Genomic DNA, 24208 nt, shown 5'->3' on the forward strand with positions numbered 1-24208 from the left:
CTTTTGTAGAAATGACAAATCTTGGTTTTCACATTCACACTGCAAACATTTACATAGCTTATAATTAAATTATTTAACAACAGTATGTGCAACTGGCATATAAAGGTTTATAAGCGCACACAGCGGATGCTGGTGAAGCCTACAACCCAGGTGTGAGAAGTGTGTGTGCGCATGCTAGAGAGAGAGTCTGTGAGCTTCCTGAAGGCAGGGGCTGGAATATTTTACAGAGAAAATAAGGAGCACTGGTTACATCAGTGCTCCCATTAGGCAGAGCGGTGATGTAGCTATAAGCTGAGTCCTACAGGAAGGCAGAGGCCGGAGTAAGTAAATGTGGCTGGGCTGGGGCATCTGTCCATAAGGACACACTGGACAACAGATCATGACCCCCACTCCTCCCACATCTAATATCCACTTTCTCTAAGGAGCTGGCAAATCAGTACTTAGAGGGCAAATGAACAGTGCAAAGGGCAGCTTTCAAGAAAGCCAGAATTATGCCTTCTTCCCAAACATCTCAGAAGACCAAAGGCCTAGAAGGAGCGGCCCAGAGGGCTTGCCTGGAAGGTTCTGTTTGTACTTATTAATAGTTATGCATCCACAACGTGGTTATTTAATGGAAGTGAAAGCTGGGGGACCGGGAGGCTCATGAAAACCAACTCCAGTGAGCCTCCATCCTCTGCCCCCACCCCTTCAAAACAGGAAGGCCGTTGCCCTTGGCTGAACAGCTTTTTAAAGTGACCTTGACCCTAGGTTTCCCTTGACTGTAATTTTTTTTTTTTTTTTGAGTCTCACTCTGTTGCCCAGGCTGGAGTGCAGTGGCGTGACCTCCGCTCACTGCAACCTCCACCTCCCGGGTTCAAGCAATTCTCCTGCCTCAGCCTCCCGAGTACCTGAGATTATAGGCGCCCACCACCATGCCTGACTAATTTTTTGTATTTTTAGTAGAGACGGGGTTTCACCATGTTGGCCAAGCTGGTCTCGAACTCCTGACCTCTGGTGATCCACCCGCCTTGACCTCCCAAAGTGCTGGGATTATAGGCATGAGCCACTGTGCCCGGCCCCCTTGACTGTTAATTTTTATATTTCAGAGCTCACAACAGTTGCATCACCAGCTTCCTTCCAGCCAAGAATGAAAAGGAAAGCTCCTACAAAATCCAGGGCTCGGGACTGTGTCATGGGACGCTCAGGGCCACTTAGGGACACTGCTGCAATAGCTCATGGCAGGTTGTAATATTTTAGTTTCACTATATGAGAAAATAGTCTCTCCTTCCTCTCAAGCCCCTGCTCTCAGAGAGCCCAGAAGTCCTGAATTGGCAGGGGTCTTTTCACCTTGACGGCGGGCTGGAGGACTGCCCGGGTGTTGCATCACAGAAGTTGCCTCAGCGTGCATCACTGCCACTCTGGCTGGACCGAGCAGGGCAAGGCTGGGTACACCATCTGCTGCCCCGGGGGATGCCTGGAGGCCAGCACTAGCCACGGCTGACACAGCTTTGCACACACGCACACACGAGCGTCAGACTTGACCATGAAGCTGGGCACTCCTCTTCTGCAATCGCACTGGCGTGTTTCAGAATTTTTTTATTTTATAAGGTGAAGTGACGGAACACAGTCTTCAAAGGAAAGTAAGAGTGTTTCCAAATGGCATCAGAGTGTGAACCTGAATTCTAATAAGAGAAGAGGAAGCTCAGTTCTTAGGCCTGGAAAAGTTCAATCATGATGCCCTAGCTAAGACCATGCTTTACCCAAAGATTTCGACCAGGTGTGTCCAATTTTTTGGCTTCCCTGGGCCACAGTGGAAGAAGAATTGTCTTGGGCCACACATAAAATACACTAACATGAACAACAGCTAATGAGCTAAAAAAAAAAAATCACAAATAAATCTCATATATATATACATATATATATATATATATATATGTATATATATAATTTTTTTTTGAGACACGGTCTCACTCTGTCATCCAGGCTGGAGTGCAGTGGTGTGATCACGGCTCACTGCAACCTCTGCCTCCTGGGTTCAAGCGATCCTCCCACCTCAGCCTCCCAAACAGCTGGGGCTACAAGTGTGCATTACTACACCTGACTAAGTTTTGTATTTTTAGTAGAGATGGGGTTTCGCCATGTTGGCCAGGCTAGTCTTGAACTCCTGGCCTCAAGTGATTCCCCCACCTCGACCTCCCAAAGTGCTAGGATTACAGGTGTGAGCCACCATGCCCGGCCTCATAATGGTTTAAGAAAGCTCACAAATTTGTGTTGGGCTGCATTCAAAGCCATCCTGAGCCACGTGAGGCCTGCAGGTTGAACAAGCTTGATCTAGACCAAGGGGCAAAACCCAAAAGGCTAGTAGGTGGACAACTATAACCCAGACCAACAAAATAACTGATCAGTAAGGAAGCTCCAGGCAAGGGGCTAGCCAGACCTCGGCTAGAGGTGGGTACATCAGCCTGGGGGTCTATAAGGTGGATCTCTTAGGTGATCTCCAGGTTAGACTGGATGACCCCTCTTCCTGGCAACCAAGATGCTGGAGTGGAGAAAGGACAGTGTTCCTGTAGTCAACAAATTTTTAGGAAATGTTACCTTGGTCTAATTATTGTGCTATGAAGTAAAGAGACAGCCCCCTGCCCCCATAGAGTGGGCATCTCCTGTAATTGGAAATGATGGATCGTCATGGTAACCTTAGAGCTGGAAGGTGCCTTAGAAAACTCACAAAGCAACAAACCAGCAGTTCCTTGCTGTTGGGCATCCCACTCTTTTTGTTCTTTCTGAGATGTAGTCTTGCTCTGTTGCCCAGGCTGGAGTGCACCATCTCAGCTCACCACAACCTACACCTCCCGGGTTCAAGCAATTCTCCTGCCTCAGCCTCCCAAGTATCTGGGATTACAGGCGTGCGCCACCACTCCTGGCTAATTTTTGTATTTTTAGTAGAGATGAGGTTTCACCATGTTGGCTAGGCTGGTCTCGAACTCCTGACCTCAAGTGATCTGCCCGCCTCAGCCTCCCAAAGTGCTGGGATTACAGGTGTGAGCCACAGTGCCTGGCCAGGCATCCCACTCTTGCCTTTAATTAGCAGAGTGCTCCTGATGCACGCAGGACTTCCACGCTTGCTGCTGTTTCTCTTGTTCAGGGAAACTCATCCTTGTTCTTTAAGCTGCACATTTATGAGGCAGCTGGCCCCTGCCAAAAGGACCGTCATTTTCATTAAAGGTCAAAGCCAGCACTCAGGATATTAAGAACTTCAAATGAACAAACTGTGTTCCTCTGGCTTCATCAGCATTTTATTTTTACCCTTGGGCATGGAGAGATGGACAACCAGAAGAAAGTGGCATCATTTGATGCCCTACATTTGTTTAACTACAGGGAGGGGAGGCAGAGAGGGAGGAAATGGAGAAGCAACCAGTTTCTGGTATCACAAGTCTTCACAGAGATCAGACTGTTCACACGAGACAAATATCCCCTCTCCAATCATTAGAGACCCTGGTCATACATAAGTCACTGAGCAGCGTCCTGATACCTTAAGTTAGCCTTGGAAATGGCTGCAAAACACAAATTTTTTTGCCTGTGCCATTTACAAGATCATGTCAGTCGGGTGTGTCCAATCTTTTGGCTTCCCTGGGCCACATGGAAGAAATGTCTTGGGACACACTTAAAATACACTAATGATAGCTGATGAGCTAAAAAAACAAACAGGCTGGGCATGGTGGCTCACCTAAGGTTGAGAGTTCAAGACCAGCCTGGCCAGTGTGGTGAAACCCCATCTCTACTAAAAATACAAAAAATTAGCTGGGCGTGGAGGCGGGCGCCTGTAATCCCAGCTACTCAGGAAGCTGAGGCAGGAAAATCGCTTGGACCCGGGAGGCGGAGGTTGCAGTGAGCCGAAATCGAGCCATTGCACTCCAGTCTGGGCAACAGAGTGAGACTCCAACTTAAAAATAAATAAAATAAAATAAAATAAAAGCAAAAAAAATCAGTTTCAAGAAAGTTGATGAATTTGTGTTGGGTCACATTCAAAACCATCCTGGGGCGCATGGGGCCAACAGGCCATGGGTTGGACCAGCTTGATCTAAATGTTCTTGCAACAAACACACAATCTGATTTCAAGGAAACTAAGAGAAGAGAAACATTAGTCCTTTAAGCTGTGAAAATAGGTTCCTTAGGACAAAGGTAAAAGAACTTGAAAAGATATTCAAAAATAAACCCATAAAGCCCCCAACAAAGGAAGTACAACTTCCCTTTTGCTACAATGGCAATCCTAACAACTCATTTCAATCTTCAAGGAAGAGAAAAACATGCAGAAAATTTCCTGTGTGGTTTTTTTTTTAAAAAACCCTGTTTTATTCAGCTACTGTATACAGCTGAGTATGTAATGAATAACCCAGCTGGTGTTTACGGGACAGCTAATACTGCACATTCAGCAAATGCTAGGTAGGGTCAGCATCACATTTTTGGAAGACACCATTGTGCCCACACACAGGGTGGAAGACACTGCAAACTGTTATCAGATGATAATCTTCCAGCCAATCTCCCACTTCTCAGTCTCTCCCACTTCACGACTTTTCAAAAAGCAGAGGAAACAAAACCACACACAATCCTACCACCATCTGGCGGCTTCAGACCAGCAAGCATGAGATTCTGGCATGCACCGTACTGGCAGCCACAAAGACCAATATTCCTCTTTGTTGCTGTTTTAAAAGCAAAGCGAGAATGGTAATACGGAAACACAAAAACACGGACACGCTCACACTATGGGAAAACCATATTAACAGCAAACACATTCCGACAGGGAGGCTTCCCTGTCTACGTTTTGGATGGAATGGTGTCTGGTTGCAACACCCTGTGGGGGTGTCACCTGGGAAATGCCAGCTGTCTCCCTGACATCTGCCACCATGAACCCCCCATTGCCATGGTCTGCCTCTGCTGCATGGGCACAGAAAGATGCTCCTGCTGAAGCCAGGTCTGAGCGACTCGATGACGCCAGCTCCTGCCAGCGAAGCAGCTGTGGCCTGATGCAGAAACCACATGTCATTTTCTTAGTTCACAAAATTTAACTGTCGGGTAGATAAGATGCTCACAGTATCCGGATCAGGGATTATCTCCCAGTCAGCCTTCTTGGGTTGTCAGGTAATTCAGAAGGTGGCCAGATGAATATGGAATCAGAACCAGGGAGTTAGTGTTCTAGGGATCAGAGTAAGAGCCTGCTACATCTATCCCTGACAAAGGGATGGCTCTAAGCTGGGACTCTGCGGAGACAGCCCTCGCGCTGCCTCCCTCCCTGCCCTCTCGCTGGGCTCCCGTTGGAGATCAGAACTCCCTGTGATAAACATCTATCCTTGAACCCGCTAGCACCTAAAATCAGGTTTCATGCATGTGTCACTGGCCTAAGAGCTACTTTATTCCTTTAAGAGGTTTCTGTACATCCCCAAACTATGCCAGAATATAGCGACTTTATCATCTCTTAGGAGGTAATCTTGCAGTTTTTCATATTATTAGGAATAGCTCCCATTTACTGAGTGCTTGCAACATGACAAACCCTTGCAGGAATGTTGTATTCATTTTTTTAAAATCTCATTATACTCCTCTTATAGGTACCATTATAAAGTAGGTATCTCATTTTTTTTTTTTTTTTTTTGAGACAGAGTCTCACTCTGTTGTCCAGGCTAGAGTGCTGGGAGTGCAGTGGTGTGATCTTGGCTCACTGCAACTTCTGCTTCCCAGGTTCAAGAGATTCTTGTGCCTCAGCCTCCCAAGTAGCTGGGACTACAGGCATGTGCCACCATGCCCAGCTAATTTTTGTGTTTTCTGTGTTTGGTTTTTTGTTTTGTTTTTTGTTTTTTTTTGAGATAGAATTTCACTCTTGTCGCCCAGGCTGGAGTACAATGGCATGATCTTGGCTCACTGCAACCTCTGCCTCCTGGGTTCAAGCGATTCTGGGATTACAGGCACCCACAACTACGCCCAGCTAATTTTTGTATTTTTAGTAGAGACGGGGTTTCACCGTGTTGGCCAGGCTGGTCTCAAACTCATGATCTCAAGTGATCCACCTGCCTCAGCCTCCCAAAGTGCCGGGACTACAGGCACAAGCCCCTGCACCCCGCCAAAAGTAGGTATCATTATCCTCATTTTACAGATGAGGCCAAGGGTACTCAGAGAGGTTAAGTAACTTGCCCAAGGTCACACAGAATTCAGAATTTACATCCAGGGCTGAGTCGATAGCTAGAACTTTCAACCACTCCATTCTTGGGGGCATCTCACTGTTGCCAGGACATTACCAACCGAAACATCTGGCAGATAGGGAATTAGGTTTTCTTCCCCCACCCCCGATCCTATAACTGGGAGAAAATAAGAGCCCTTCCCCCGAACATCTGTTTTATCAGCCAGATTCAAACCGTGCTGTCGCCACTTCCTCACTCAACTGTGTACAGTTGGCCACTCTGCATCCAAGGCCATGAGTTCAGGGTGGACATGTACTGTCAGGCTTCAGCAGGAATCACCTCCTGCCAGCTTCCTTTGGCAGGGTACACTGCTTATTCATGCAGAGGACCCCTCCTTATTTGCCAGGACAATCTATCCTGAAATTACCCTTTCAGCTACTGACTCCCCTCCGCAACCCGTCTTAGCAGGAGGCATCTTCAGGACAGCTTCCCAGGGATGGCCCTGGGAATCATGCTTAGCTGAATTCAGGATCCTGTTTTCTAGAAACTGACGTTTTAGAAACAGCTTCAGACATAGAAGGAGCTCAACAAACGTGAGTAAGTGGAACCAGGCAGACATGCCAAGCTTCGCGTTCTACGCTTGTAATATTTGCTCTTCCTCGATTCTCTCCTGGCTCCTCCTCATCCCTCTTCCCCATTTTTACTGCACACCTTTACTGAGTTAAAGTTCTAGAGGAAAAGTGGCTGCAATTAAGCCAAGACTCTATCAAAGGCCCTTGAGGGATACAGGCCAGGGACAGAGGATGCATTCTGCAGTTGATTTCCTGGCCAAACTCATCTGGGGTCATTTAAACTAACTCATATACTATCTTCTTCTCCTCTCTATCTCTTCAATTTCTATCTCAAGTCATACCTTCCCCAGATGGTTTCTGAATGAGTGTCTGGATGGTTTCTGATCTAAACAGAGTTTTAAAAAAAGTAATTGAAATTCTAACCCCGGAATAGCAAACAAGAGGCTGGCTTTTACCATTCAAGAGAGAAAGCAAGTATGAGGCTTGCGCAGGAGAGAAAGCAGCACCGTGACACGACCAAAGTGCCCTTGAGTCCCTACAAGCTAGGCAAGCCTCAGCCTCCCAGCCTCCATCTATTCAATGGAAGGGCATAACTGGTTTTAGTTTCTAGCTCCCAAATCGAGTCTCAGGTCAAGCAGTGGTAATGTGAATCCAAAAACTATTCTCAGTAAGTCTAAAAGCCTCTTTACTGCTCAGGCTAACTTAAGCACTCACAGTCCTTTGCTTTCTGTTGGAATTATATAAAGCCCGATAAAAATGACCCCAGGTTAACAGTTATTATATATCTCTAAAGAAAAGGGGGGGCTTAATTATTACTTAAAAATGTAATTTGTTCGGTAAATAAGATTTTACAAAGCTTGAGGTAGGTCAGTAGAGATTGGTAACGTGGAGAGCCCTCAGTGGTTAGAAGCCACTGCTGGAAGTGGAAGATAAAATGTGTATTCCCAAAACATTTTCCCAGTCTTGCCCAATTACCATGAAAATGGGACACGATTCTAGCATCCTGATGACCTTCTGAGGTTAAACTAAACTGCTCTGTATTAGATGACCCTCTGAGAGCTGCTCACATCATGTAATGAAGACTTTACTAGATAACTCAAGCCACTCTGGTTCCTCTTCCGGTTCTCCTTCTCCTGCATTGTTTTCTTCCCCACACCCACTTTATTAACTGTGTTCTTCTAACAAAATGCAGATAAGAATAACTACCAATGAATGACTGAAACCTGACTGTGGCTCAGTCATCAGTTAGGAAGTTGCCAGAAGGCAATGGGATTGTGGGACACAGGGGCTGACCACATGTCCCATGGATGAGCACTGGAGCCAGGGTAACATCATGGCCTTGCCTCCTCCAGCAATATCATGGCCTCGCCTCCTCCAACAAGGTCATTGCCCAACTGCAGAGAACCAGTAGGGTCTGATTTATCGCCACTGTATTGTGCATGTTCAGGTTGCCGACATCTTTTCATGCAGTGGGCCTGAGTGTTCCTTCCCACTGCCCTGGGGTATGATGGGGGTCCTAATTCCCAACCCTTAAGGCCTATGCAAACAGCTGTTTCCTTGTTTTTTATTTGTTAGTTACTTTTTTAGAATAAGCTCTTCATAGACAAAGGCAAGGATGGTAAATCGGTTTATCTCTTGGGCTAATTCTGATCAGGTGTATGGATGCCTGGGGCACTGTGTGGAGGGTGCTGTGGGCAGCTATGCGCTAGATGGAAAATGGATTGGCTAGATCAGCTAGTAATGTCTGCTACAACTGCAGGACAGTGGAAGGATGCAGACTCTGTATTTGCTACCCTGGGCCTAGGATCTCAAAAGAGAGCTCAAGACACAACTTACTGAACTTCAGTATACACAAGGATCACCAGGAAATTGTGCTAAAATGTAGATTCTGATCCAGAAGGTCTAGAGATTCAGCATATCTGACAAGTTCCCAGAAGATGCTGTCTTGCTGCTAGACTACCAACCACACTTGGAGTGAAAGGGGCTAGAATGTTTCACCAGCCAGAATACTTTCCCCAGCTCCCTGAGAACATCATCACCACACAGAGCCCCTGCCAGGTGAAATCCAGCTGACGGGATGTCCTGAGACAGTAAATATGACTGTTTGCCAGTTGCACCACTAAAGGACACAGGGTCTGCTGCTGGGATAGTCTCCTGCTGATGAAGCTTCTCCACCCCTCGCCTTAGTGTCCCATCCCAAACCACACTCTTCCATTTAACCAGAGGTCCTCCTACCAACGAGTGAAATGGCAACCCCGGTCTAGAGGAAAGAGAGAGCATGGGAGGGCTGACAACGTCTCAGGGCAAAGTGGCTTGACAGCAGAAGAGTTAAGGGTCAGAAAGAGTCCCTCGGTTCCCACCTGCTCCTATCTTTCCCATGTCTAGGACATTCACGTAACCTTCAGAGTGACTTGGTATAAAAAGGTGGGCAAGGAGTAAGCTTTTATCTTCTCCCTTGCAGAGGATTAGAAGTGGTTCAGAGGCCTCCAGTCCTTGCAAATAGGATGGGATGCCTTTGTTCAAAGGCAGGGAAGGAAAGAGAGACTAAGGGGACCAAGTGCATTCTCACACTTAATGCGCTGTCCTGGGCTTACTGCTCCACGGGCCTGTGTCCTCCATTAGACAGCGACCACCTTGGAGGAACAACTACGTGTGAGCCATTCCTGAATTCTCAGTATCTAGCAAAATGCATGACTTAGAATAAAGACTCAATTGATGTTTGTAGATAAAGGGGAAAGAGTTTTAAACTTGGACACTATCCTATTCTGAAGAGCAGCTACTCCTGACATTTTGGCAGCTGAGCTGACTCTGAGCTCCTGGGGTCGGGGGAAATGAGACATTCTTCATACATATCAGACTCACCCATGGATCCCCTCTCCCTGGTGATGTGCAAACAACAGGGACAGGAGATCTGGACCGTAAAGCTGTGAGCTCCGGGAGGCCTGCCTAGTTTGTGATTCAAGGTCATCTAGGGAAAGAACATATGTAACGGCTAATCTAATAAAGGATATTTAGATCAATCCTCAGCTTTTCTGCCTGCCTGTCAAATAAAATTAAGTATATGAGCACCTACTATGTGCAAGGTATTAACAATAGGATCGTGATTCTTCTTCCACATTAGACATGCACAAAAGAAAAAAATGAAAACAAAACAATGAATCAAGTCGTTTTATTTTGTGACATGGGGCTGATACAGACCTCAAAAGTACCCATAAGGCTGGAACTGGGCCCATTAAAATGCTCACAGTACTCAAGACATATTTTTTTAGAAGATAATTACTAACAATCTCGGAAGCTTTAGGTCCCCTTATATGCTACAAGAAAAGCCTTCGCGGGAACAGATCTGTTGCCATGACAACAATCACTTGGCTGTGCATAAAGAAGGGCGGGGAACCTACCAAATGGTATTCTCAACAGTCAGCCCTGGGATTTCGTAAAGCCACTTTCTAAAGAACCGTCAGTATCTAGGAGAATCTAAAAGCTGCATGAGACCTTAGGGGTAACCTAGTTTCACATGACACCACAATTTCTTCTTTATCGTCCCTGCCAAATAGTCATCTGGACTCAGTTGAAACATCTCCAGGACCAGAGAACTTGCTCCCCTTCATGCCAGGAGGAAGAAGGTAGGGAGCTTTCTTCAATCATCCCTGGAGTGAGGTGAACAGAGGTACAAGAAGGGAGGGAGTAATTACCTGAAGAACCTTCCCCTTTCCAAGCAGCAGGTTTAGGCTCTGGCAATGCCTGCCATGAGCTCAAGGAGCCCAAACGAAACAAAAAAATGCCTGGAAGGTAACTTCTCCCAGGTCTCCAATACAGAGCTAGTTTCCAATTCTAGCCATTCAATGCCACCTGGAAATCCATGGTTGTCACTGTTATGCTACATGGAAACAGCACCAAAGACCCTGGTGGTATTCCGTGAACCATGTGGAAGGCTGCATGGGGAAACCCACAGCCAGGTGCCTTGTATCCACATGCTGTAGAAACAGTGCACATGCCTGAGTACACATGTGCACAAACCCACCAGACAGACCCCCCAGCACGTGATTCAACAGTCACCTCTGTAGAGCATCACTAAAGATGGCTTCTCCCAGGGCCCTGCCCATCAATTATCTTTTGAGACAAATGCACGTGGATTCTTAGGTAACTCACAGGGGAATATATTTGTATAGACCAAGATTGGGAGAAAGAGCCAGGGGTGAGCTGGGGGGATTGCTGGGTAAGTGGCGTACATCACAAAAGTGGATACAAGCCCCATTGAAGGAGAAGTAAATACCTTGCCCATGTGTTGCTGCTACAAGGAGCAGCGTGACCTGTGGAGGAGACTTTCAGGCCCAGCCGACCTGAACACACGACCTCCAGCTGTCAGCTGGCATCCCCCCATTACAGTGAGGTTCCACCAAGACAGGTGCCTGGGATACTCTCCTACAGGCCTACTTCCATTCTGTCCATGCAGAACGGACCCTCGGCTCCCTTCAATTCACCACGTCCCTCAGCTCACCACCCACCTCAACACTTTCCAGATGGCCTTTAGATACCATCGGCATCTTTCAGTAATCACTCCAGGCTGACACAGTGAGACCTGGGACCACCATCCTGAACAAGCTTAATGGCCCATTTCATATGAGAAAGAGAATCAGAAATATTAAAAGGAAATACCCTGTTTTTAAAACTCCAGTTTACTTAGTACCTTATCAGTAATGTCTACCATCCCAAAAGAAGACTGGTGAAATAAAAAAGATTTGCATGATGTACAATGATCTTGATCTCAGACACCCAAGCAGACACTCAAGCGTATTTGCACAGAAGCAGATTTGATGTGAAGATGGCACCTGTGAACAGGGACCTCCCCAGAACCAATGCTTACCCCAGGGACAGCTCTGCTGCCTGTGGGGCTCACAGAACGCCAGAATGCAGCCCCTGGGCTTTTCTACCAAGTTTCCCAATCAGGAACCCAGCACTCATTTGGGGAAGAACCTAGCAAATAATCTTAATGGTACTTAATTAGCAAACTTTAAAGTTTCAGGCAGGAATTAGCTGCTGCAGGAATTAGTATCGATTTGGTGAGCATCCTACAGGGGTGACATTGGACCACTCCAAACAGTTTCCCCCAGCAGTAACAACTGGGGAAAAAAGAAAGCACAAACAGCAGCTCCTGACCACAAGGCAGAGGACAAAGAGTGGGGCAATGGCAGGAGCAGACACATCCTCATTACAGAAAAGAAGCCAGGGTCGTTCCCAGCTGTGGAACTGGCAGCCGCCATTTCCAGATGACTGCACATGCCCACAGGAAACGGCACAGGCAGGGTAGTCATTAGGAGAGAAGAGATTTGCATTCACATAACTGAGAAGACAAGCTTGCAGTCCCCGAGATGCTGGTTTATTTTAGGAGACAATTACCCAGTTGTTACAAAGCTGAAACTGACCTTTCAGGTAGAAATCTTGGCATCAGAGATCTTCTTGTCTTAAGCAAGAAAAACTGAGATTTAAAGACCCAGTTTAAAATGTGTCTGTGTGTGTGTGTGTGTGTGTGTGTGTGTACGAGAGAGAAAGAGAGAGAGAGAGAGAGAAACACAAAGAAACACAAGTGAACCTAACGGCAGGGACAGATTTCATCACCAGGCAATACTAGGTCACTAGATTAACACTGAATTGTATTCAGCCCACAAACAAACATTCGAAAGCAGATTAAGAACTGTTGTGTTGGAAAACGAGATTAAACAAATCCAATTTTCTTATTTTTTTTAAGTTCAAAAGACTGAAACCTATCAAGTGAATTAAGTGAATAGGACAACCACCATCCAGCCCCACTAAACAAGTGGACAAATTCCGTAGGCAGGCTATCCCTGCAAATTTCAGTTCTCAGAAAGCAGAGCACGGTGCTATGACAGGAAAAAAGGTCTCAGGGGCATTTCTGTGGCCCTAGAGGGATGGCCTATTTCCTGAAGGTATGCTGGAGGTATGCATCTATACCTAGGCTGTCTCTCAATACACTCAGCCGCCCGAGGACCATCTTACAGATGAGGAGCAAGACTCAGAGAGCAGAACAATTGGCTCAGGGCAACCCACTGAGCAGGAGTATACCACAGAGGTTAAGATTCAGGGTTCTGGAGCTGGATATCCCTGGTCACCGTTCCAGCTCTCCCTCCAACCAATGGTATAACCTTGGGTGACATCTACTCTGCATCTTTGTTTCTTCATCCAACAGGAGCTGTTCCACAGTGTTATCAAGGATTGAATGAGATAATCCAAGTAGGATGCTGAGCACCAGGCCCTGTGCACACATAGTCAGATCATCATGCAATTAACATGCAAACCTACAGCTGTCTTATTCTAGACCTCTTCACTGCCTTTGTGTGCACAGCTTCATGCAACAAAAGACTCTCAGCTAAATCTGGTTTTGGATTTACTTCTCAACTCATCGCAAAATGTATTGGAGTTTCCTGTTTCATGTATCAACTCCTATGCAGAAATGTGTGTAACAATTGGGAGGAGAGTATCACTGCCTCCAAAGACAGCTACAGAAAGGTCCTTCAAGCCTATGGGGGCTGCTACGTACAGCTCCACAGGTAGCTGACTGCACAAGTCTAAGAGAATGCTATTTCCATAGACGATGAGTCATGGGCATCCTAAAGTCTGGTTTCTACCCCAGTCAAATCCAGAATGAGATCTGAGTGGAAATGAGTCATGGCACTGCCTGCTCTGCTGCCCCATCCCTTTCTTTCCTTTTGTTTTCCCTGTTGGTAAACTTCAAACTACATTAATTTGTTCTCAGCCACAGCAAGGTTTAAAAGTTAGGGATATGGTTGGGCACAGCGGCTGTCATCCTAGCACTTTGGGAGGCTGAGGCAGGAGGATGGTTTGAGCTCAGGAGTTCAAGACCAGCTTGGACAACACAGTGAGACCTCATTTCCACAAAACATTTTTAAGAACTAGCCAGGCGTGGTGGTCTGCATCTGTAGTCCCAGCTACTTGGGTGGCTGAGGTGGGAGGATGGTTTAAGCCCAATAGGCTGAGGCTGTAATGAGCCGTGATCATGCCACTGCACTCCAGCCTGGGCGACAGAGCAAATACCTGCCTCAAAAAAAAAAAAAAAAATGGTAGGAATATAGCAAGAGGTGGTAGCAAAGACATGGGTCCCGCCCCACACAGCTAGGGGAAAGAACAGGGGGATTACCTGCTACTGAAACCTTGCTCAATTGGAGGCCAGGAGCTAACACCAGGACTTGCCACATTTATAAAAACAATCACACATTAAATTCTCAGGAGGTTTTACTCATCTGAGAGTGAGGCCGCAATACCATTTCCCTCTCCTTTCTAAGGGATGGGTGTGTTTCTTTTCCCAATGTGGAGACAGAGGACACTCACCTTTGTCCTCATCATGGGCATGGAAAAACCATCTCTGATTTCCAAACCAGTGGCAGAGCCACCAGCAAAGGCCAACTTCACAAAGAGGCGCAGGATCCAGAAGACTATGCTTCAGCTGTTTTGGAAATGGGTATGTTTTTTCCCCAAAGAAACAATGTCATGAATGGTAGTTAAGTTCTCAGGCTGGCCTGCAAACTTAATCCATTATATACCCGCATCAGATGCTACTGAACCTGACCATGTCCCATAACGATGTTTCTATAGGAAAGAAGTACCCAATTTCAACCTGGGACATGGATTTTAGTGACAAGGGGAAAAGGGCAGGGGGAGGAAAGGAAGAGGCTCCTGCCTTTGAAAGAATGACATATTTTATGTGTTTACTAAATCATCCATACCTACCATGCACAGACTCTAGGGTTAGTCAATAAAATAGACCTTGCCCTAAAATAAACACAGGCCCAGTGGTACAAAATGACAGATAAACAGTACTGGATGACACAATGTGATTGGAGGAGATCAAGAAGGGCTTGTCTAAGCCGAGATGGAAGAAAGACAGTGTATGTTGGAGGTTCCAGAAGGTGGAAAGATGCAGCGTTCCAGATGAACAGAAGAGCACGTGCAAAAAAGGCCTGGCAGTACAAGAGAACAGTGCGTGCCTGGAGGGTCTCTAAGGAGTCCAGTGTGGCCAGAGTGCCAGGGATGTGGCATGGCAGTGAGAGGATTAGGCTAGAGCAAGAGAGGCAGGAGGAGGCCAGGCCTGGAAATGGCTTCAGGAAAGCCACGCTGGGGGGGTAGGCAGAGCCCTCACCCCAAGGCAAATGGAGAGCGGTGGAAAGGATTAAAAGTTAGGGATGTGGCCACGAGGTGGAAGCAACCCAAATATCTGCTGGGGATGAATAGATAAACATATACATACAATGGATTATTCAGGCCTAAAAAAGGAAGGAAATGCTGACACAGGCTCCAACAGTGGATGAGCTCTGAGGACATAATGCTAAGTGAAATAAGCCTGCCACTAAAGGACAGATACTGTGATTCCACTTCCACGAGGTGTCTAGCAGAATCACACTCACAGAAACAGAAAGGAGAATGGTGGTTATCAGGCACTGGGGGGAAGGGGAAAAATGCGAGTTGCTGAATGGGTTCAGAGCTTCAGTTTTGCAAGAGGAAAAAGTGCTGGAGATCTGTGGCACAACACTACAGAACTCTACACTTGAAAATGATTAAGACGGTATATGTTATATTATGCACACTCCACCACAACTAAAAATTAAAAATTTTTTAAAAACCAATGATCTCATTATAGCTTTGGTTTCTATTCTAGGGATGATTCTGGAGGGGAAACTGAGGCAAGAACAGGAAGTGCCTCCTTCCCTAACCAGATCAGCCTAGAACTACTGGTGGCCCTAGAACCAGCCATTCAGGATCACAGGAGGAAGGGCTGAGGCCAGCACCCTTCTCCTGGTCAGTGCCCCAGACGCTATGGCTATTATGGCAGCCGGGCCCCATGGCCTTCGACCTTCAGGATTCTCCTGCTTCCTCCTCAGCATCACTCTTTCCTTTGCCACCATCAGTGGTGACACCAGCACAGATCCACACGGCTCTGGGCCACCTCCGCCTCCAACTGAACCAAGAGTGCAAGTTCATGACTCCAAATTCAGGGCACAGATAAACCAAACCAACACATTCAACATGAACATGCAAATGCTCTGCTGTGATGTCAGAAGAGGCCTAAGATCCTAGGCTTCAGCATGCCACAGACAAGATTCCACTGCAACAAACTGCAAAGGAGAGCCTATGTTTATTTGCATTGGATTTGCAGGGAAGCTGCTGGAAGTAAGACCCTTGACCCAGGCATCTTCTCAAGAGGTTTTTGTCATTGCTGTGGCTGTTGTTAAGTGTGCCTGTTTCAGGCAGTAAAAAAAAAAAAAAAAAAAAAAAAAAAAAAATCAGCTTTATTACTTGAGCTCAGCCCACCAATATGCTTCAGTATGTTCCGACATCCTGCCCGTGGCTAGATTATGTGACCCAACCCCCATATGTCAATGCTGGGCAGAGGAAAAATAAAAACAAACAAGACTGTCCCTGCTGTCAGTCCAGGTCTCACCAGAGAGTGAGACACATAAGCAGACGGGCACGGATAGTTCCCAGGTATTAGAGTAGAGGAACACAAAACATAGGAGAGAAAGGGATCCTTTGGACTCCCCCACATTCTTCAGCAACTTCCCTGTCTGATTCTGAAGTGATTTCTGTTGCTACAACTTAGAACCTAGACTGCCAGTATCAGGGACAGAACTAAGCCCTTCTCAGTTCACTCCTTGAGCAATGAGGCACTCACTTGTTGAAATCTTCCGATTATGAGACTGACGTGCTACCTACTGCGCTAAGGAGGCAACTGAGTTGCTGAAATCTTGATTGCTTTTTCATTTCAAATTTGAACCTTTCATTTCAAGTTTACAAAAATAGGGATCGATTAACAATCAGATTAACTGGCATTTCATCTAGAGACTAGCAATTCACCTGACCTTTGGCCTGCCACAAATCCCACTGTTTTTCTCATTAGGATTACATAAGTGGTAAACCAACAGATGGAAATGCTGTCTGGTCAGAGAACGAGGGCAGTGTCTACCACTACCACACATGAGTGTGTCAGACTTCGAGTCCATGCCTAATGTTTTTTCCAGAATCATTCCCAGGATACCAGCGGCAAGAAAAATGATTTTCAGGCAGGCGGGGCATCTCTTTCTTTGCTGTTCTGTGAAGGAAGCCAGGAGCTGCCTCTAAGGGGCAGGGTCTCACCACTTGCTTCCATTTCTAGGAGATCAAGGACCCACCAAAGAGCCCGCTGGGTCCCAGGGGGCTCCCATTCAGACCGCGAGCAGACGTGGTGGCCCAAAGGCCTCTGACTCCTTTAACCCATTTATCCTAATTTTCCTGGTCAATTACAAAGAGCCTGGAATTCAGTTCTTCCGTTTCTTATGAGAGAACCATGAGAGCTGGGAAGGTTCTTAAAAATCATCTTGCACTTCAAAGAGAGATCTCACCTAAACCAGAGATTTTCAAGAGAATAATTTTTTATACAGCAGCAACCCCCTATTTTGATTTGGGATGTTTCACAGGGCGAGAGGGGTGCAGGGGCTCTCCACAGATTGCCATTCTCCAGCCCCACCACAAGCCCCTGGGCACCCTCTGCGAGCTCCCCTACCTGATCATGCCACTCAAAATCAGAGTGGACCTGGAGCTCAGTGACCTCAGAGATCCAAGAAAGTCACTTGGCAAAATTTACCACCATGTTTTATACTCCTCGCTTGAAGTAGTAACCTGGTGCTAAGCAACGTCTAGACTTTATTTCTAAAATCCCTGACAACTCTATGTGGCAGGCATGAATATTCCCATCATAGAAGAGGAAAATGAGACACAAAGGCTATAGCACTTCCAAGAGGTGGCCTGGCACATTAGCCCTCATTACGCCCTGACTCTATTTTTGGGAGATGAATTATTTATGTGGGTTATGCAGGTTTTCTGTCTTGGGTAAAGTATCATGTAAGAGTACTCACCCCTTCTAAATGGACTGCTACCTAAATACTTCGTATAATAACATTCTCAAGATGCCTTTGCACAGAGAGGGTAAGGAACCTGCCTGGGGTCACACAGCTAACATGCAAGTGATCTGGATTTCAAATGAGGTCATGTGCCTCCAAAGCCCATACACCAGACTCCTCAGCCTTTATAACCTAAATCTCTTAGGCTGCTGCTGCCCAGGCCTGTCTACTTCAAAGTCCCAGACCTCAGTGGAAGGCAAACAGGCAGCCACCCTCTACATACCAATTTTTCCCAAGCAAATGGACAAGTACCCAAAACAAACTTTTCTGTTTCACAACATTTCTGGCCTTCATTCATGCCAAGAGTAAGCAACTGTTGCATTGTTCCACATGATCACAAGACAGATTCCCAAAGATGACTTCAACAGGGCAGGGTCTATGTACCAATTTTTTCATTTTTAATCTGCAGTTGACAAAACTAATACTTGGGCAGCTGGCAGAGTAGACTCGGTGAACATGCTGCTGAAACCACACTTGCTCTTTATGACCTGGGACCAGGTTGAAGGACAGCAACTAGGAACAGGAGCTCAGAGTCATTCTTTCCAATCCAAAGGAGACACCAAGTATGAGGTTTCCTGCATTTGCCTTCACACTGGCTCTGCAATGACGCTGGTAGCTGGCAGCTCTCCATAATGTAGCTGTCTGCTCATCCACAGTACAACAAACACCAGACCAGAAGAGGGGCTTTTCCCAGATACTTGGAAAAAAGGAGAAGAAAACAAATACAAAAAGCAGGTTCCAAGGAACACAGGAAAACAGATGCAAAGCAATCTTAGATTCAGTAACTTTTGCACATCCTCAGTGTCATTTTACACTAACACAACAGTGTCATGGCTGGAAGATCTAAGGAGCTAGTGCTTTGCTCCAAATGATTTGGACAGATGTTTACTAAGTTTGCCTTTCTAAAATTTTCTTGTATGTGGTTAACGGCAGGTGATTAATATTCATGCAAGGAAGATTTCACCAGAATTTCATGGAGTTGACATCTATTAAAGTTAACAGACAAAAAGGCAGAACTGTAAGTGTTCTTTTAAACTGGCATCTGAGAGTCTTTGCAGGAAACAAGATCATCACAACCTGCCAACACACGCACTTCAGGTGACAGGCGTCCTGGCAGCTCCCAAATGCTCTGTTCTTGCTCCTGCTTACCTCCCAGCTTCTGTACACACCGTTCAGCTGCTTACCTCCCAGCTTCTGTACACTCCACTGCTGGGATGGTGCCCTTCTCACAGGATTCTGTGCACCTCTAAGACCTCGCCTGGGTATCACCTAGACTGAGCAGCATTTCCCATGCTCTGCCTCCAAGGGACCTGTCTCTCTGCCTAAACCAGACCCCTGTGCCCCGTCACACCCGTCCTGCCATTGTCTCTTTACTTTTTGTCTCCTCTGCCAAGACTAAGCTTCTTGCAGGTGGGGCTCCCCTCTCTTGCATGGTGCATGGCACGGAGCAGCACTCAAAAAATACCGCTGAATGACGTTAAAGAGGAAAGGAACAAATCACTGTGAAATTTGGGAGGGAGGAGGTGTCATTAAAGCCAATGGGAACAGAAATGAACCTGCACAAAATAGATCTGGTTAATCTTTTCAGACTTTTTTTTTAAAGGTTTTCTGCAATCACTAGCTGGCTGGATGTAAGCATCATGGAATTCAGACTCCTGGCACCAGAAGGGCTTCTAGGTCATGTGGTCCAACAGCTCCATAATGCAGGAAACATGTGTCTGCTTTGTGATGAGTCCAACACATTGCTGACGCTCTGTCGTCCTGGCAGATGCGGCTCCCTTTAGGGCCATCAGCGGCAGGCCTGGTTTTCAGCCAGGGAATAACAGTACAAAAATTACAGCACAACTGTTTTTCTATTCTTTTCTTTTCTTTTCTCTTTTCTTTTCTCTTTTCTTTTCTCTTTTCTTTTCTTCTTTTCTTTTCTGAGACAGAGTTTTGCTCTTCTTGGCCGGGCTGGAGTGCAATGGCGCGATCTTGGCTCACTGCAACCTCCACCTCCCGGGTTCAAAGCCTACCTCAGCCTCCTGAGTTGCTGAGATTACAGGCATGCGCCACCATGCCTGGCTAATTTTTTATTTTTAGTAGAGATGGGGTTTCTCCATATTGGTCAGGCTGGTCTCAGAACTCCCAGCCTCAGGTGACCCGCCCGCCTCAGCCTCTCAAAGTGCTGGGATTACAGGAATGAGCCACTGCGCCCAGCCAGCACAACTGTTTTTCTATCCACTGCTTTAACTTTCTCCTGTTCATCAACTTCAACAGATGCAAAGAAAGTTAGCAGTTGGGGCTTCATACCCAAACTTGGGCATTTTTGTCTGTGGGAAAATGCTACACTAAAATCTTCTAAGAGAAATATAGCTTTTGCTCCTCTCTAGAAAATCCAAGGTATTTGTGGAGGGCATCAGACTGGCTCTGCAACTCCCAAGGGTGTCTAGCAAGGTCACGGCATGCATTGGACACTCCAAATATTTCACAGTTGATCTTTTACCAACATAAACCCTGTGTCAGCCACATGTCTTCACGTCCACGGGCCTTAATTCCTTCCTCCTGAAATTCCCATCAAATGGTACAAGCAGCAGCACAGGCTGGAGTCACCTAAAAAGCTAATTAAGTCCACTGATTTTATTGCAAGAATACTCAAGTCAGGACCTGACCACAGGGTGAGCACAGATGTTAGTGGCAGGAATGGCTATCCTGTTAACATAGTAATAACACCGAGAAGAGGAAGAAAAAACCATGAGGATTTTAAAACATCTTTTCATCTTCCTGCACAAAAAATTAAATTAAAAAGAAGAACAATGGAATTTCAACGCCTCATTGAGCTCTGATAGAGCGAATGAAACAGCATCGTGAATGGCTGGACAGGGAATATAGTTTCTTGCATTAAACAGGATCGCCTAGTTCAGAGGCCATCCGCACCCACATTCCAGCCCCTTCCTGGTATCCCTCTGGGGAATCAAGACCAGGGAAGGCCAGAAAAGAAGAAGCATAGCTCCTATGATCCCCTGGAATCCCTCCACTGATAAAGGCAACTTCCAATGACTCCTCTTCCTTCCCACGCATCCCACTCTTCCCCTTTCCTCCACCCAAACCCACAAAGGAAAGAAAACAATGACAATACTGCGATCGCCATGACTCTGACCTTTAAATGTTGAACCAGAGATCTATTAAGGGCCAGATAAAAAAGCAGGTGATTAGTTTTCAACATGAGTCACAATATCCCTGCAGTGAAATAATTCAATTAAATATTTAATGGTCTTAGGTTTTGTTTGAGGCACTGTTAATGACAGTCTCATTAGCCCCAGCCATGGTCTCAGAAGTGAAGTGGAAGGGGCCAGCTCCCCAGGAGGGAGAGGCACTTGGTGGGGGCAGTCTTCCTTAAACAGGGACTGGAAAGCCAGGCCCATGGGCAGAAGGGGTGTCTGCCAGGGGGGCATCAGTACCGTCATTCCAATCATATAGAAGCACCAAGCTTGATGTGATGGAAGGGTTCCTATCACTTTCTGTTTGTGTGTGTTTTTCTTGAGACGGCGTCTCGCCCTATCGCCCAGGCTACAGTGCAGTGGCACCATCTCGGCTCACTGCAACCTCTACCTCCCGTGTTCAAGTGATTCTCCTGCCTCAGCCTCCCGAGTAAGTAGCTGGGATTACAGGTGCACACCACCACACCTAGCTAGTTTTTGTATTTTTAGTAGAGATGGGGTTTCACCACGTTGGCCAGGCTGGTCTTGAACTCCTGACCTCAAGTGATCTGCCCACCTCGGCCTCCCAAGGTGCTGGGATTACAAGTGTGATCCACCGCACCCAGCTCCTATCTCTTTCCCCAGAGAAATCCTTACAAACCCTTAGAGACTCAGAAAGATTCAACCAGAAAGTGGGTTCTGGGCACTTGAACCATCCATTTCAGGTTTGGGTTTGGTTTACTTTCTCTCAGTGATGCACCAGCACGAGGTGGCTTCACTCTCTCAGTTAAGAACCTCCCTGATGAATGAGTAAGGAAAGTGTGAGAGACAGAAAGAGAAAGAGAAAGAGAGAGAGAGAGAGAGAGAGAAAGAACATGAATATATTTTTCAGCCTTAAAAAAGACAGAGATCCTGCCTTCTGCCACAATTCGGATGAACCTGGAGGATGTTATGCTAAGTGAAAGAAACCAGACACAGAAAGACAAACACTGCATGACCTTGCTTGTATGTAATCTTACTTATAGGTGGAATATATTTTTTTAAGTAGAAGACATAGAAAATAAAACAGTGGTTACCAAGGAGCAGGGGTGGGGGAGGTGAAGGAGGAAACAGGAGATGTAGGTGAAAGGACACAGAGAGGCAGATATGCAAGATGCATCGCCCAGAGACCTAATGTGCATGAGGACTCCTAGTCAACAACATTGAATTATACTGGGGATTTCTGCTAAGACAGTAGATTTTAGGAGCTCTTGCCATATTGGAAAAAAAAAAAAAAAAGGTAAATGACTGGGTGCAGTGGCTCATTCCCGTAATCCCAGCACTCTTGGAGGCCAAGGCAGGCGGATCACTTCAGGTCAGGAGTTCGAGACCAGCCTGGCCACCATGGTGAAACCCTGTCTCTACTAAAAACACAACAATTAGCTGGTCTTGGTGGCACACTCTTGTAATCCATTACTCGGGAGGCTGAGGCAGGAGAATCGCTTGAGCCCAGGTGGTGGAGGTTACAATGAGCTGAGATCACACCACCGCACTCTAGCCTGGGCGGCAGAGCAGGGAGTCCATCTCAAAAAAAAAAAAAAAAAGTAATTATGAGAAATGATAGATATGTTAACTTGCTTGACTATAGTAACCATTTCACTAAGTGTATCAAAACTTCATGTTGTACACCTTAAATATACACACAAACACACAAAAGACAATCTTCCCTGACCCGGAAAGTAGGGAGATGGGGCCCAAGGCAAAGTCAGAGCACAGACGAGCCCATCCCTGTATAACAGTAAGAACGATCCAGCCTGCTTGCCTTTCTCACACCTTCCAGGAGGGCAAGTCACTGCGATGAGAGGAAGCACTCAAGTGGTTCCTAATCCAAAGAACTGTCTTGACTGAAGGATTCCATTAAGAAGTCTCCCACAAGCCTTGACTGGCTGTTTCAGAGTACGGTTACCCTACTGAAAATTGTTTAACTTCAACCCTATTTCTTGTCCTCTGAACTCACACACGTTTATCCTTCTTACGAAGACTACACACAACTAAACTGCATGTATCTGTGCTCATATGTCTATAGTGAACCTGTCATATGTCCTCAGACATTTTTTCCAGTAAGGTATTGATCAACCACCTTTGTGAGCAGCAACGGGAAAGGCAAAAATTATTGGAAAATGTGGTTAGGCTCAATTTTGTGAATGCCACATTTTCTTTTACCAAACATAACCAAATCCAGCACCTAAAAGAGTTAGGTGCCCTGGCCCTTCCCCCAAACAACTCATCTGTCCAATAAACACTTGCTGGCTTCACAAATTGGCCCAAAAGAGTGAAATGCATAAAATTAACTGTCCAATTTAAGCATTTGGCCTAAAAAAACCAAACAGCACCTGAAACACTGAAGGATCTTCTGTGGTTTTTTTTTTGTTTGTTTGTTTGTTTGTTTTGAGACAGGGTCTTGCTCTGTCACCCAGGCTGGAGTGAGTGTGCAGTGGCGTGATCTCAGCTCACTGCAACCTCTGCCTCCTGGGTTCAAGCGATTCTCCTGCCTCAGCCTCCTGGGTACCCGGGACTACAGGCCCACACCACCACACCCGACTAATTTTTGTATTTTTAGTAGAGACCGGGTTTCACTATGTTGGCCAGCCAGGCTGGTCTCAAACTCCTGACCTCCGGTGATCCGCCTACCTTGGCCTCCCAAAGCGCTAGGATTACAGGCGGAAGCCACCTTGCGGGGCCCGCGCTAAGCACCTTCTAAAACTCACTGCCATCTTGCCTTTCTCTGGGAAAGTAAGGAAACTGCCTCCTTTCTTGTCAGCTCATCGAAGCTATCAACCATTGCTTCCTGTGGGTGAACTGATATGTGCTGTTACACCAGCTTAAAACAAAGGAGAGAGGCTTACTTTCAACCCCCATTTCACTCACGCTCCTATTTGAAAAGGCTTGTCACTGTGCGAAGACTCATATAGGACAGAAGAAGAAGAAGACAGCCCCTGTCCTCAATGAGTGGACCATAGTCTGGAGGAGAAAGCAGCAAGCCCACAATTTATTATTTTTGCACTATCAGAGAGCTCTAAGCCAAATGGCTCCGCGTTCAGACTGCAAGAGTGCACCCGCTTTCTGAGCAGGGAAGGGACGTTTTCAGAAGATCCTCAGCCCAGGTTGTAAAAAGAGAAACTGGGAGGCATGGACCAGACATTCAGAGAACTGGTGAGCAAAAGCAGCCTAGACTCAGGTTGACGATGTGACACAGAAAAAGAAAAGAAAGGGATGGGTACAGGGGAATCACAGGGGCAGTGTCTATTCAGCCTGGCAGCTCCAGAGTAATGACAGAGGCAGGGCTAAGGATCCCAGGGCAGTCT

The 24208-nt window shown here is 46.4% G+C and overlaps 1 protein-coding gene across 7 annotated transcripts in view; it reads right to left on the minus strand.

Annotated features, from left to right (window-relative positions):
* The window catches only part of MTSS1 (MTSS I-BAR domain containing 1), a 180086-nt gene that overhangs the window by 49494 nt on the left and 106384 nt on the right, over positions 1-24208 (minus strand). The window lies entirely within an intron of this gene.

The sequence above is a fragment of the Pan paniscus genome, chromosome 7, assembly GCF_029289425.2.
Source record: "Pan paniscus chromosome 7, NHGRI_mPanPan1-v2.0_pri, whole genome shotgun sequence".
NCBI classification, from domain to species: Eukaryota; Metazoa; Chordata; class Mammalia; order Primates; family Hominidae; genus Pan; species Pan paniscus.